The following is a 14,428-nucleotide window of genomic DNA, read 5'->3' on the forward strand; positions in this document are numbered from 1 at the left end:
CAGTAATTATATCATCATCATCATTTAACCATGAATATAGATCATTATTTATGTTTATAGAGATAATGTTAGTAGTTTGTTCGTTAACATTATTATTTTCAAAACCAACTATAATATATTGTGGTCTTTCCATACCACTTTCCATACCTAGATCAAACAAGAAGTTAATAGCATCAGATAAATTCTGATAAAATGTCTTTATTTCATATTAGCTAAAGTCTACATTATTCTTTTTACTTAAACCCTTTTGCACAATAATTCTATTATCATTACTAGGATCAATACTAGGTACACACCATGATATATCTCTAATTTCTATGTTACTATCATTAGCAACTGCACCAGGATTAGCATTAACTCTTTATAGAGCGCTATCATTATTATTTCTTTTTAATAATAGTTTAAATCCTAAACCATATATAATCTTTTCTAAATCATTTACGAAACCAAATAGATCACTCATCTTAATCATCATATACATATGACCTCATTGTGCAGCAATATGGTAACCTTTAAGTTGACTATCTCTATTGCCCTTTTTTCTAACAAAACCACTCTCATATTCATCATCAGTACTAGTTAATAACTTAAACATCAATAGATTAGGATGACAATGATCTATATATTCAATAGTCCTACCACCACTAGTTTCAAGCTTAATTGAACTAAACAATGCCATCATACCATAATTAACTAATCTGATATTAGCATCATTAGCAAATACACCACCAGCATCATCTGATACAACAAACTCTATCTCTAGATATGAATCACGCAAATTTAAGTGATTCTCTTCTCTATTGAGTATGATATTAATGGTAGTACTAACCGTATTCATTGTTGCCAGATTTTTTGGTTTATATTTTATAATCTTACTTTTATGTATATCATTATTATAACCATAAGTTGTATCCAAATTAAAATCCATTTTTATTAGATAAAAAATGACTGATTCACGAAGCGGTTTCAACGATAGTTTAATGTTAAGAGAACTACAAAATTTACACGAAGCTTTAACTAAAACTAAAGAAGAGCATACACTTAACTTTAGAATGATAAAACCAACAGAAAAGTTTAACTTTAGTGAACCTATACTTGATACAACAAAATTAGGTTTAATCAGATTATCTGTTTATAATTCAGTATTTAATGTGAATAGGAGAAATAATCAATTCTTATATGCTAGTACTGTTATAGAAGATGATGAAGCTTTACCTCGGGCTCTTAGCTCTGACCCTAACCTTAACCCTATCTCTACCTCAAGCCCAAACATTACATCAATACTCAATTATAATTATAAAGGAATCCCGTTGCTATATTCAACTATTACACCGGGAGCATATGAGTTAACTGATATAGCAGAATTGATAAAAGAAGAAACTGATGGTAATGTTATAATAGAACCTGATAAGAATACGATGAAATGTTTAATGGAAATAAAACAAGGAGCACTCAGCTTTGATATAGAAAACTCACTAGCCTCATTACTAGGATTTAGAAAAATAATTTATAAAAAAGGTAGATATAAATCTCAGAAAATTATTGATATTATGGGTTTTAGTACTATTAACATTCATTGTAATGTGATATCTGGAGCTAAAGATAATGGTAAAGATACAGACATACCCTATACTTTTAATCTAACTGAACCACCAGGTTACTTGATAAATTTTATACCAACTAATATCTTGTATCAAAATGTAACTAAAGATAAAATAGAATATATAGAATTTCATACAAAAGATGAGCATGGAAGACCTATAGACTTTAATGGTGATGTATTAAGTTTTACTTTACATCTAGTTTAGTGTTTATCTTTATCTTTATCTTAATCTTAATCTTTGACTTAACTTAAACTAAACTACAAAAATTTCCTATCCCAATTAATTCTTAGTTTACCATTAATATTTTTATTTTTAGTTATATCAATGACAATAAAATTATAAGGCTCTTTCCATACTTTATTACATATATTAGCAAAATCATTATAACTAAGTTCAACATTATTAAAGAAAGCTTGATATATAGATATGAGGACTTTACCTCTCTGTTCAAATAAAATAAATAGATTACAGTTCTCTCTAACACTCTGCCTATCCAGAGAGAACAGGTTTTGATTAAGATATATCATATTGCAATTATTATGTCTACCTCTACAAAAGTATTCATTAATAACTGGTTCTTTGGCTCTAACATCGTCGAATATCATTAGTTTCTTTAAGTCTTTGGGTAGTTTATCGGGAGATGGTAAATCTTTTATATCTTTAATAAATTCAACATCTGCTTTTGGGTTTATTCTTTCTATACCATGGTACTGATCACCAGTAGGTCCAATGATGTATAGCTTATCAAAGTATATGCTAGCTAGAATTAGTTTTTTTAATAAGAATGTCTTACCACATTCACTAGGACCAGATGTTATACATCTAAAGTTATTTGGGAATGCGGCTTCAGTAATTATATCATCATCATCATTTAACCATGAATATAAATCATTATTTATGTTTATAGAGATAATGTTAGTAGGACTATTGTTATTAGGTTTAAACATTTGATGAGGCTTCACCCATGTTTCACCATGTTTTTCATCCAATATATATATAAAATTATCATTATCATTATCATTATCATTATCATTATCATTATCATTATCATGATCGTTAGCATTATCAATGTCATTACCACTATCATTAGAATTATCATTATCATTATCATTATCAATGACATTATCATTATCATTAACATTAACATTATCTTTATCATTAAAATTATCATTTTCATTAACATTAACATTATCTTTATCATTAACATTATCTTTATCATTAACATTAACATTATCTTTATCATTAACACTAACCTCATCATTATCTTTACTACAACCTAAACAAAAACATTCATGATATATTCCTGGATATTTACATTGATTAACTAGAATATTCAAAGCAATTTTAATTCTAAATCCTCTATCAATAAGATAGATCATCTATAAACAATAAGCCCCACAATAAGATTCGTCATATTGTTGTATTCTCTCATTAGAGCCTAGATCAACATATTCTTCTAAAAATAAAGGTGGAGTTTCTACACCAAAACTATCAAAGTAATACATAGGACCATCTTCTCTTCTTATAACTAAAACCCAATGTGTATCTTCAGTTGGATGTAGATTTACAATAATGTTAGAGTTAGGTTCACTTACCATTTCTGGTTTATCATCTCTCATTACAATCTCAATTGGTGTTAGACTTATATCTTTACCTATATCTTTTATTCTAATATCACTCATAGCATTATTATCAATATTAAATTTATTATTGAATTCCGCAAAAGTTAGGATGAGCATTTTTATATAATAAATTTATTAAATCTAAGTCTAATTATAAGTCTAAGTCTAAATCTAAATCAAATCTATATTTATTATATAAATATGGAAACAGGTAGTGCAGTTTTTATTTTTATTATTATTATCGGAATTTGTTATATAATATATGATTCAAGACCAAGTAAATATACAAAACTAGAAGAAAGCTTTGGTGGATTTATGAATAGGAGTCTAGTTAGATTTGAATATGAAAAGTCACCATTACATACTATTGTTTATGGTGGAACTGGTACAGGCAAAACATATTTTATTAGACAATATTTAAAATTATACTCAGTCCAAAATCAAGATCAAGATCAAGATCAAGATCGAGATCAAGTTCAAGATCAAGCTAAAATTATAGTTATAGTGTGTAAAGATGACAGAGACTGGTTAGATCCTGAGTCTAATAAGTTTTATACTGGGTTTAATAAATGTGATATAAATATGATCACAAAAAATAATATGCTAAAATTTCAAAATTGTGAAATAGTACTTGATGATATGGGTGATAGGTTAAATAAGGATATAGGTTATTATTTTACTGAAGGTAGACATTATAATATTCAAATGACTGTAATGTGTCATAAACCAGCTCAAATAATTAATACAATAAGAATGAGTTGTGATACTATTTATTTAACAACTTATAATGGACCTGACCTATTTAAAAATTTTAATGAGATATATAAATGTGAACATGACCTCAATAAAATAATTCGTGAATTAAAAAGTAACTATTATGATTATACAGATGGAATGTCAGATGAACTTCGTTATGGTATAATTAAATATAATAAAACGGAAAATACTTTTATTATTATTAGTAGTAATAGAACAATGATATATGATTCAAGAGTTGGTTTCCTTGATTTAAAAGCTCATAGTTGAAAAGATGATTCAGAAAGAGAAGATATAAATAAACTTAGAGCATATATGAAACCACTCATGATTAATGCAACAGATAGAAATGTTATCAATCATGATAATTATCAGTTTTATTTTAATAAACTTCTTACTTTAAATAATATTAAAATACAGAATGATGTTCTAACTAAAGAAATGATTGTGGGAAAGGGTATGAAAATTTTATCAAATATTAGTGGAATTATAGGCAAAGGTTTAATTATATTTAGTTATATTTATCCCGATTCAATATCAAGAAATGCTGGAACTGTAGCAATGGGAGCAAGCACAATGTTGAGTAAAGTAAATACATTAGTTAATGTTGGATATGGAGAAGAGTTGGAAGGTGAAACACGAAGCAGTTTGGTAAACCATGAACAAAGTTCGTTTACTGATCAGTGTAACTGTGACTTCGTCAATGAAGAGATGGGAATTTCGAATAGAAAGGGAGGAAGGTTTTTAAACAAACTATATATAAATAATGAAGAATTTAGAGAAGAGATTATAAATTTTGTTAAAGATAAAAAGAATTAGACCTTGATTTGATCTTAGATAAGAGATGTAAAACTAATGCACTCAATACTTTAGGAAATAAATATTTAGCAGAGTGTATCACATCTAAAGATAATACTAAAGATTTAATTGAAACCATGGCTAAATATTACCCTGTGAAGGATTAGGTAAATATTATAGTTTATCCTGTTGTAAGTTCTTTTACAAAGTTTAGAGTGTAACTATAAATGTGGAAACATTGCTGTTTTAAAATATTATTATGAATCATTTCATAAAGATAAAACTGATAAATGTATGTGTGGTAATATAATATTAAGTGGTATTTGTGCTAATAATTTTTCTCCATGGGGTTGTTCTTTAAAAAATGAATCTAGTTCTGGTTCTAATTCTAGTTCTAACCCCAGCTCCAATTCTAATTCTAATTCTAGTTCTAACCCTAGTTCTAGTTCTAGTTCTAACCCTAATTCTAACCCTAGTTCTAGCTCTAGTTATAGTTCTGGTTCTGGTTCTGGTTCTAACCCCAGTTCTAGCTCTAGTTCTGGTTCTGGTTCTATCTATGACTATAACTCTAACTCAGATCCTAACCCCAACCCTAACCCTAACCCTAACCTTAACCCCAGCTCAGAAGTTTTAACTAGATGTTGTAATAAGTGTAATTATATAAAACCACTAAATAATTTTGATGAGGGTAAGTATACATGTAGAAGTTGTACTTCAGCTAAAATTAATTTTCCATATTGTACTTCTGTTGTGAGATATGATGGGATACGGGCTCATGTAAAGAAACAACATCCAGATATAGAATTGACTAGAGGATTTAGTAGAAATTTAACTGATCGGTGTAACCGCTTCGCGGATAAAACAAATAATCCTAGTTGGCAAAGTCCTTGAGCTGTAAGTCCTTTAGTTATTAACCAAACAGAGGATCTGCGAATTTGCAAAACAACTCCGTTGAGCAGTTTCACTGATAGTTGTTCATGTAAATACTATAATTTTGTATCATTTCTTATTAATAATGGAATAAATATAGAAAAAATAAAAGAAAATATAAATTTATTGAAAAGTATAGATAATTTGAAATAAAAACTATAAAAAATAAAAAAATATCAAAAAAGAGGGATTCACTCTTTAAGAGCGAAAAAGAGCGATCTTTTCTACTGGGGATCACTCCGAATAAGAGTGAATCACTCTTAAAGAGTGAAATATAACTTTTGCTTTGATTTTTTGATTTCTTGTTTTTATTTTTGATTTTAATTGATTTTTTTATTGAATTTAGAGCTAATATATAGTAGTGGATAAAACAAGGCTTCCAGAAATCAGTAAAATTTGACCAGATTCGACATGCGTGATTAGCGCTTGGAGAAAGGGTCAAATTTTTGCTGATGGCTGGAAGCCTTGTTTTATCCACTACTATCCACACTTTCCCTCGGATCGGATCTTGTGTCTAAATCGGGGGGTTAAATATGCCACTAGATTGCTCATGGTTGCATTAAAGTCTTGAGAATGGGCTCATCAAAGTCTCATCAGATGCTTAAGTTTGGACGATTGTCTGATCTTTGATCTGAACTGCTGTAGAGTGATTTAATAAACTGATTTAGTTGACAACAATAACAATGACTTTTGTGACTGTGCAATTTGTCAACCGCGTAAATTGGCTAGTACTGACAGCTGTCCCTTTTTGCCGAGCTGCAGTTGATGATAACACTAGCACCATAGACTCTATCGCCATCGCTATGGAAATAAATTTTATACCGCAATTTTTTCCAAAGTCTTGGTCTTACCTGGAACTTGACTGTGTCTGGCCTCTTTTCAAAGATGTACGTGCTCTTCTTCAGCAGGGCCTTCGTGTCTTCCGATACTTGGACCCTGTCTGGCTGAAATTAAAGCCAGAACAAGTAAGTTTAAACGTAAAAGACTGTACTTGGGCCACGTGCTCTCATATGAAACGGGCCGATCCAAGTTTAGGCCTCGGTTTATCCATGAACAGACCCTACTCTAACGGAAAGAGCAGGAAAACAGCATGTTCTACCCTAATTGCCTACATTATTTTAAAAACTTTTCAAATAAAAAAGGATAAACCATTGTTTAAATTAAGACGGATTACACCAATTACGCCTATGGAAGTACATTTGGTCGTGTCAATTTAACTATTGGACTTTTACTTGCACCAAGACGTTAGTATCGGACCATGGCTCGACTCAACATTGCATGCTGAGATTTCACTTGATCTTAAAAGAGAAACAAGGAGGCTCGGTAATGTGCAATTGCACATTAGGTTTCGACCCCGCTCATCCACAATTTTAGCATAATTGCCTACCAAATGAGGAACAGATAGAAAAACCCAAAAATTCAAAAGGAAGAGATAGAAAAACCCAAGTACTTTTTTTAAAAAAAATTGGTGTATGAACGAAAAGATAGCCTCCAAGCAAATAACTCAGTGGAGTAAAAACCGAATTAGATTGATGAGATATGCCGATATGAAGAAAGCGAGTCAAGACAAAACAGCAAAATCAAACAACAACAACGAACATTAATTAAATGAAAAACTTTGTCCGTTTTAAAGAACAAAACTTAATAACAAAGACAAAATAGCGGCAGATAAAACTGAAACTAAACAAAATAACTTCTAATTCACCAGAAAAGATATGAGACCAGTCCATAATAAGGCTTGGTATATTGTCCATAATTAGACAATAGAGAACAAAAATAGTAAAATAGTAAAATAGACAATAGAGAACAAAAATAGTAAAAATAGTAAATAGTCATTCAATTTATTATGTGATTACAAAAAGAACAACAATTAGACAATACAGAAAAAATCAAACAAAATTTGCCAGAAAACTTTTTCGAAGACGTAAAGCCATATTTTGGCCCTCAAAATATGTTTGCTTGGACTCTCTTTGGACCATGATAGTGCAGTATGCGACCTCTCATTACTGGGACTATGTATTAAGTAGACATAAAATGAAGGGCAAAATTAAGTAATAACTTTTTTTTCGAAAAAAAAAGTATTTCCAAAGTCATGAAAGCCATTAATTACAAAATGAAAAAATTTAATAGGTTCCTTTATGCGTTCAAAGAAAGCCCTCAAGATCTGCAATTATCCAGATCATGTCTTACGGTTACAATAAAAAGTCAATCATGACAGAAATCAAAAATTAATTTAATTTTTTCTTGTGAAAAACCCGTGTCGAAGCCAATAAAGTCACGACGAAATCTCTGAAAACATTAGATTCTGTGACACCCATCCCCTTTAACGCCTTTCTTTGACACCAATAGTGGCATTTTTGACCTGTAATTAACAAGAATAGGTAAGAAATATAAAAAAAGGGAACAAAATTACGAAGTTAAAAACTGTTTTTTTTTTATTTTGGAAAACTGTTGTTTTCAAAGTCATGAAAGCCATCAGCTATCTACTAGTATCAGAATAATGGCTCATCTATGTTGTCATGAAAAAACAGTGAAACTTTTCATTAAACAGATAATTTCAGACGACTAAAAGGACAAAGTAAAAACGACAGTTGAACACAAAATTAAAAAAATCAATTAAATTCTTCGAGAAAGTAGGGTCGAAGCCGTTAAAATCCTAATTTATGTCTTTAAGGATTTTAATATTATCAATTGTGCCTGATTTTGAACTCCAATATTGTGAAATGTGAACTGTCATAAACGTCATAATGTGACAAAAATAGAAAACGTGAAAATTGGGCAAATACGTAAAAATTTTTAAAAAAGTGAAATCTATTAGTATCGAAGCCAGAAAACCATAACTTAGGGCGTAAAACCGCAAAATAGATTAAATTTTAAATCAGTAGAAAGAAGAAGCATTCGTTGCTTGCTGACACTAAGCTACAAATTGACCAAATTAATAATAAAAAATGTTCAATAAGCCATTATTTATTTAAAAATCAAATATGTTTAAACGTCAAAACGACCATAATTTTTAAAGAAAGAAACTAGATGCAGTGATTTGGAGTTGCATAGGAAGCCAATTGGACCTATCACTTTTGAGCTTTGATTTGAAATGTCCGGCTCTTTAATTAATATAGAAAAGATCGACTAAATTAATTTAAAAAAAGACCGACTGATTACAGTGCGAATTATTTTTGGATTTTAACAGTTCAGAGTTGGTCCAAGACTAGCCTTGCTAAGGCTGCTCGTCCATTAGGAACAATCATTTTTCGAATGTTTTAGATATAGATAATTTGTTAGTTAAAAAATTGCTGCGTTTTGATAATCATCGAGTAAAGTTAGCAAAGTAGAAAACTGCAAAGATTTAATTACAGAGAACTTTCAACGAAAATTGAAGTAGAAATAGCCCCCTTTTGAGTCTACAAAGAGTGTGTTAGTGATGTTTGGGTGTTTACTATCGGCAAGTTTGATCAAAGTGAACTAAAGAAGCTTAATTCGTGCTGTTTTTGGTGAAAAAGTCTGAATTTTGAAATACTTAGCCTGAATTTTTTACAAAAAAATTTAATGAAAATAAATAAAAAGAGCAGACAATATTTTTTTGTTTTTAAAAATAAAACCGACTCCACTTTTTTCAGAGAAATTTAACACAATTTAGCAAAACTAACGGAATTTTAACCAAAATTTTAGGAAAACGTGAATAAAAACAGCGGAATTCACTCTATTTTTCTCAGAATTTTAAATCTCGATAACTCCGTATAAAAAAGGGAAAAAGAATAATTCTTTTTAATTCCATTTTCTGCGCTAGACGAGCTTTCTAATGATACCACTCACAACTCTCTGCGATGAATATATCGATCGGCCAAAATTATCTGAACAAAAAAAAACGCATTTGAGTATATAGTTCCTTCCCCTCAAGAGGGGTCGGAACAATTATACTGAGCTATAATTCGACCATTTAAAAATTTTGAAAATTCACGAGCATTTTTTAATTGCAATATCGTTATAAAGTTGCAACATGTCTTTTTCTCATGTTCAATGTTTTAGAAGCATTCGAATCTTTCCATAATGCAACATTGGACAAAACTAATTGAAACATATTGAAACGCCTAATCCAACTCAACGCATTCAATAAAAATGTGTTCTATGGAGCGCTTTGCTGTAAACACTTTTCTTAGATTTTAACCAGAGACCTAAACTGTACGTTTTTCCGGTCCAAAAAATTGAATTTGATTACAATTCGTTTTTGTTGTAAGATATGCTCATACATTTTGATGATTTCTGACGTTGAATCGAACTCAAGTGAATGGTGGTTATAATCAAATCTAAAAAGTAAAAGGAAAACGTGGTAGTTACAAGGTTCGGATTTTTTCCAAGTAATTTTAAGGTATAGTGATTTTGATTTTTTTTGGAGCGACATTTTTTTTGTTTTTTGTTGCTTGAAATTGACTTCTGTTTTGAGTTAGCATTTTCTTCACAAATGCTATTTGAAAATTGATGCATGTGTTCTAATTTTGTAAAGCCACAATTGTTTTAAACCCTTCTTATGCAGTCAAAGTTTTCAGATTTTTCCTGAAATTTTTCAAGTTTTGCCAGTATTCGTTGTTGAGTTTTCTTGCCCAGTCACTGCATTTCTGTAATGACATACCCCAGTGGCTATCTAATGAGACTTGACGTATTGCTGTTGTAATTTGAAGATTGTAACTAATGGTTTTATTGGCTTAATCACTTTTTTTAAAAAAAAAAGCCATATGTGAATTCTAAGTTTTGCCAGCTCTTCTTGTTTTCTTTGTTTTTTTTTCCAATGTTTTTCATTTTTGAGAGTTCTAATCTGTTTTCTATTGACGCACAGTTTTCGTTTAGTAGCAATTTTTATACTTGATCAGTGATCCTGTTTAGTTCTGACTTAGACTGAGTTTTTCAGCGTTTAAAATCCTCCTATTTTGTTTGCTAAATTGTCCGTCAGTCATGTTTAAAGATGATGGTATGTTTCATACTTTTGAATATTGTGGAATGAAAGTCCGCTTCATAATGTATTTAAGTGCTTAAAAGAATTTGGTTTCACATCTTTTTAATTATCTTTAGTGAAATTTTGAAATTGCTCTATCTTTTTTTGCGATAATTATGATAGTACAGATTTCAATTGAGTTATCTCTTCTAGTTTATTTGGGTTGGAGTTGTTCTTTTTTGTTGACCGTTAACTGGCTTCAATAGGTCCGCTAATGAGTCGATGTCGAAATGTAGTTATTATATTGTTTAGCAAGTCATTGTGAAAAATTGTCATAGCGTCAGATTAGATCATTAAATAAAAACCTTTTTTGGAGCTAACTGTACATTTTGTGATTTGTAAAACATACTGATCCAATATTCAAAATTCAAAACCACCGATCAACGAATACTTGCATCAAGGGGTTTATCATCAGTGAACTGTTTAGAAATCAAATTAATCTTTCAACCGCACAATTCTTATATGTTTTTTACATTTAGAAAAAAAAGGTTGCAAATGTCTTTTCTTCTTGATAAGTTAAATGCGGCAAAATCACTCAGTAACGTCTGTAAAAGAAAAAAAAAGATTTCAACTTTGGCGCAAAAGTTTATATTCCCCTAATTTTTCTCTGAAGTTCCTTTCGGCAACCTATTGTGAATATCGTAGTTTTCTCTAACGCTGTATTTATGAAGACCACGTTGATTGTTTTAAATAAGGGTGAATTACATGGCTAATGTCGAATTTTTTGGGTTAATTTACTCAATTGTTTTGCTGATTTTTACAACCCGTGTTTTAAGACGAGAGTTATCAGCGAGCGTTACTTTAGTTACTTTAAGCGAATTTAGTTACTTTAAGCGAATTTATTTCAAGCTTGTTTCAAAAGTTAATTTATCCGCAACTGGATTCTCCGACGAGTATTTTTGGAGCTAGCGTAAAAGTGGCGACAAATTTTTTAAATAATTCCAATGCCATGAGTCAATAATTCCCCCGCATCGTCTTTTTTCCGCGGTTGAAGTACCAAAAAACTGAGATATTTTCAATCAAACCGAAAAAAAGAAAGCCTAATTGGTGGTTAATTTCAGAAATGTCCCTCGAGATACTAATTCTGCATAAAGAAAACAATTAACAGTTTTGCAATTTCTGATAGCACTGTTGACAAGGACAATAAATTCTTTGAATTTGGTAGTTACGCATAAAATCCGGGCAATAAAAGTCATAGGCTAATTATATGTTCAATATGTTCAAAATAGTGCAATCGGGCTAAGTTTATTCGTGAAAACTTGTCGCAAAATATAAGCATTTTTTATAAGTTATATGTGACTTTTTTCCACTTTGTGAAAAAAATACATTCCATCATGGAGAATGATTATGCAAAATGTAAAGTTCTGACGAAATATGTCTCTCGATTGCAAAAAACCAAATAATTTGGTATTTGGCTTTTCAGATATTGGCCACGTAATGTATATATTTGTTTTTCTCAACACGCTCAGGTATACTTTGGCGACAAAGAACATTTTTTAACTTGGTACGGATTATTTCTGCCCTCGGCAAAAATTGTTATATATTAACTATGTTTTTGGTTATAATCTTCATTCAACAAGATAAACATCTGTTTTTCTCAAAAAGACGCAATTCCTCCGTAAACATAGCAGTTATCCTCTGTTTTTAATAATTTAAAAGATAGCTAGCAAAAAATTAGGAACTGTTGCTGCTGCTTTGCAAAACTGTGTTTTTGAGGTTAAATTTATTATCATAGAACTTTCATCTGAAGAGATTTTCCATTTTTTGAACGCTACATTGTTAGCATCCTTTTCAGTTGTGTCAATTTTGAAGTCCTCATTATCAAGTGATACTTGAGGCCGGTCTTGCACAGTATGAGTTCTCTATGATTAAAAAATCTGGTTACTAAAGCTTTGAAACTGGTCCTTCCTAGGTGCCGTAATTTTGAATCGAGTAGACATAGAATTAGAGAATAACTATACGTACAGTGCCACTGCTTTCCATCAAGTTGGCAATCTGAACTGATTTACCAAAGAGACAATAGCGAGGCATTGTCAACCCCACAATACCGGCTATCGCAGAGCCAGAATGCACACCTGTAATGAAAAATGATCATCTAAAGTCAAAATGTCGAAATACAAGCAAAAAAATTTTTCGAGATAAAAAAAAGGTCAGATGTCTGATCAAGATTTTGCCAGTAAAAATTTTCTGGATAGAACAATTGTTTTCGTTCCACCCCATTTAGTGCGGGAGGAATTATATGCTCAGCTGTGTTTTTGTTCAGTCAACTTTGACTGGCGACTTATTGGATGCAGAATGACGTGTGTGGTATCATCAGAAATCCCGGGAAGCTGAGAATATTTTAATTGCGGAGTTTTGTATTTTTCAAGAGTTCTTATAAGGCAGAACTTTTATCTTGTAAGATCTGACGAAAGTAAAATTTTATCGTGTAAGATCTTATCAGACCTGATAAAAAAATTTTATCTTGTAAGATCTGATAAATGGTTTTGCAAAGTCTAAATCAGGCGACGCACAATCTTATAAGTACTTATAAGACAAATTTGTAAAGAAAATTTGTAAGATCTTACACGATAAAATTTCTCAAATGTCTGTGGCTTTAAACTGACTGATTTCTCACATTTTTGTTCACACTTTTGGAGAATTTTTATATAAATAATTCTACTTTTCTTAAAGTAAATCAAATTTGTCAAGCACTATGTCAAGTTTTTCATGGAGTTGTCTTTCGTTGGCGATTTCTACCATCTGCACCTAATGTGTAAACTTGTAAAGCGTTGAAAGTGAGCATGTTTGTACTTTTATAATTTCCGGAAATAAATTTCCAAATGAATCTAAAACGATAGATTTTACAACCAAAAAAAGTTTCACTTTTTTGTGGAGAAGTTGAAAACATTGGTGGTTCTTCAAATGTCTCGGCAGGTGCATTTGTACAAACCATATGTGTTCCTTTTATAGACATCTGGATATAAATCCCAATATTCGTATAAGGAACATGGTATTTTTTAAGTAAATTTCTCGGAAGTTAATAGATGACGTTAGATCATTTATTTGTGAAAAAAAGTTCGGAGAAGTATGGAAATGAGAGAAATAATGTTCAGCTAATGTCTCTGGTATGTGAAGTTTCACGGACAATGTAACCAAAACGCTAAATTTGTTTCTCTTATTTAGAAAAATTGATTTTACTTTGACATAACTACCCTCAAAATAATTGCCTAATATTTAATGGCAAAAATTATTGATTCATTTTGTTTCGGACGGCTGCTTTTTTTTATGATACCAAATCTCAAATCTCCAGTTTTGTCTTTTCCCTCATTCATTGAAAATTTATCAGAAACTTGACAATTTACAAGAGACGTTTCAAGCGCATTCTTGAAGTAGTATTGTTTTTCTTCCAGTACGCTCTTCTTAATGCAGTCAACCCTTAAAAGTAAAACATTATAAAATAATAGAAAGATATGAAAACGTCGATCACTTTATAGGTATCCGGGTAAATTGAACAATGAAGTGTACAAACAAGTGCGTATGGTTAGAAAAAGCAAAATCCACTTGGCAATCTAAACCAGCAAAATTCAAGACAGTATTCAGCACTGTTACAAAACCCATAACCAACAATTTTTATTTGCAAATCGAAAAAAATTATGTCTTTTATTTTTGCAAATGTAAACCTTGACCATATGCAAATTGTACATACACATATATATATATATATATATATATATATATATGTCTGTAAA

The 14,428-nt window shown here is 30.4% G+C and overlaps 1 pseudogene; it reads right to left on the bottom strand.

The window, feature by feature from the left end:
- The window catches only part of LOC142345057 (soluble guanylate cyclase 88E-like), a 60,859-nt pseudogene that overhangs the window by 20,063 nt on the left and 26,368 nt on the right, over positions 1-14,428 (bottom strand).

This window comes from Convolutriloba macropyga, chromosome 8 (genome assembly GCF_964194025.1).
Source record: "Convolutriloba macropyga chromosome 8, txConMacr16.3, whole genome shotgun sequence".
Classification (NCBI taxonomy): domain Eukaryota; kingdom Metazoa; phylum Xenacoelomorpha; order Acoela; family Convolutidae; genus Convolutriloba; species Convolutriloba macropyga.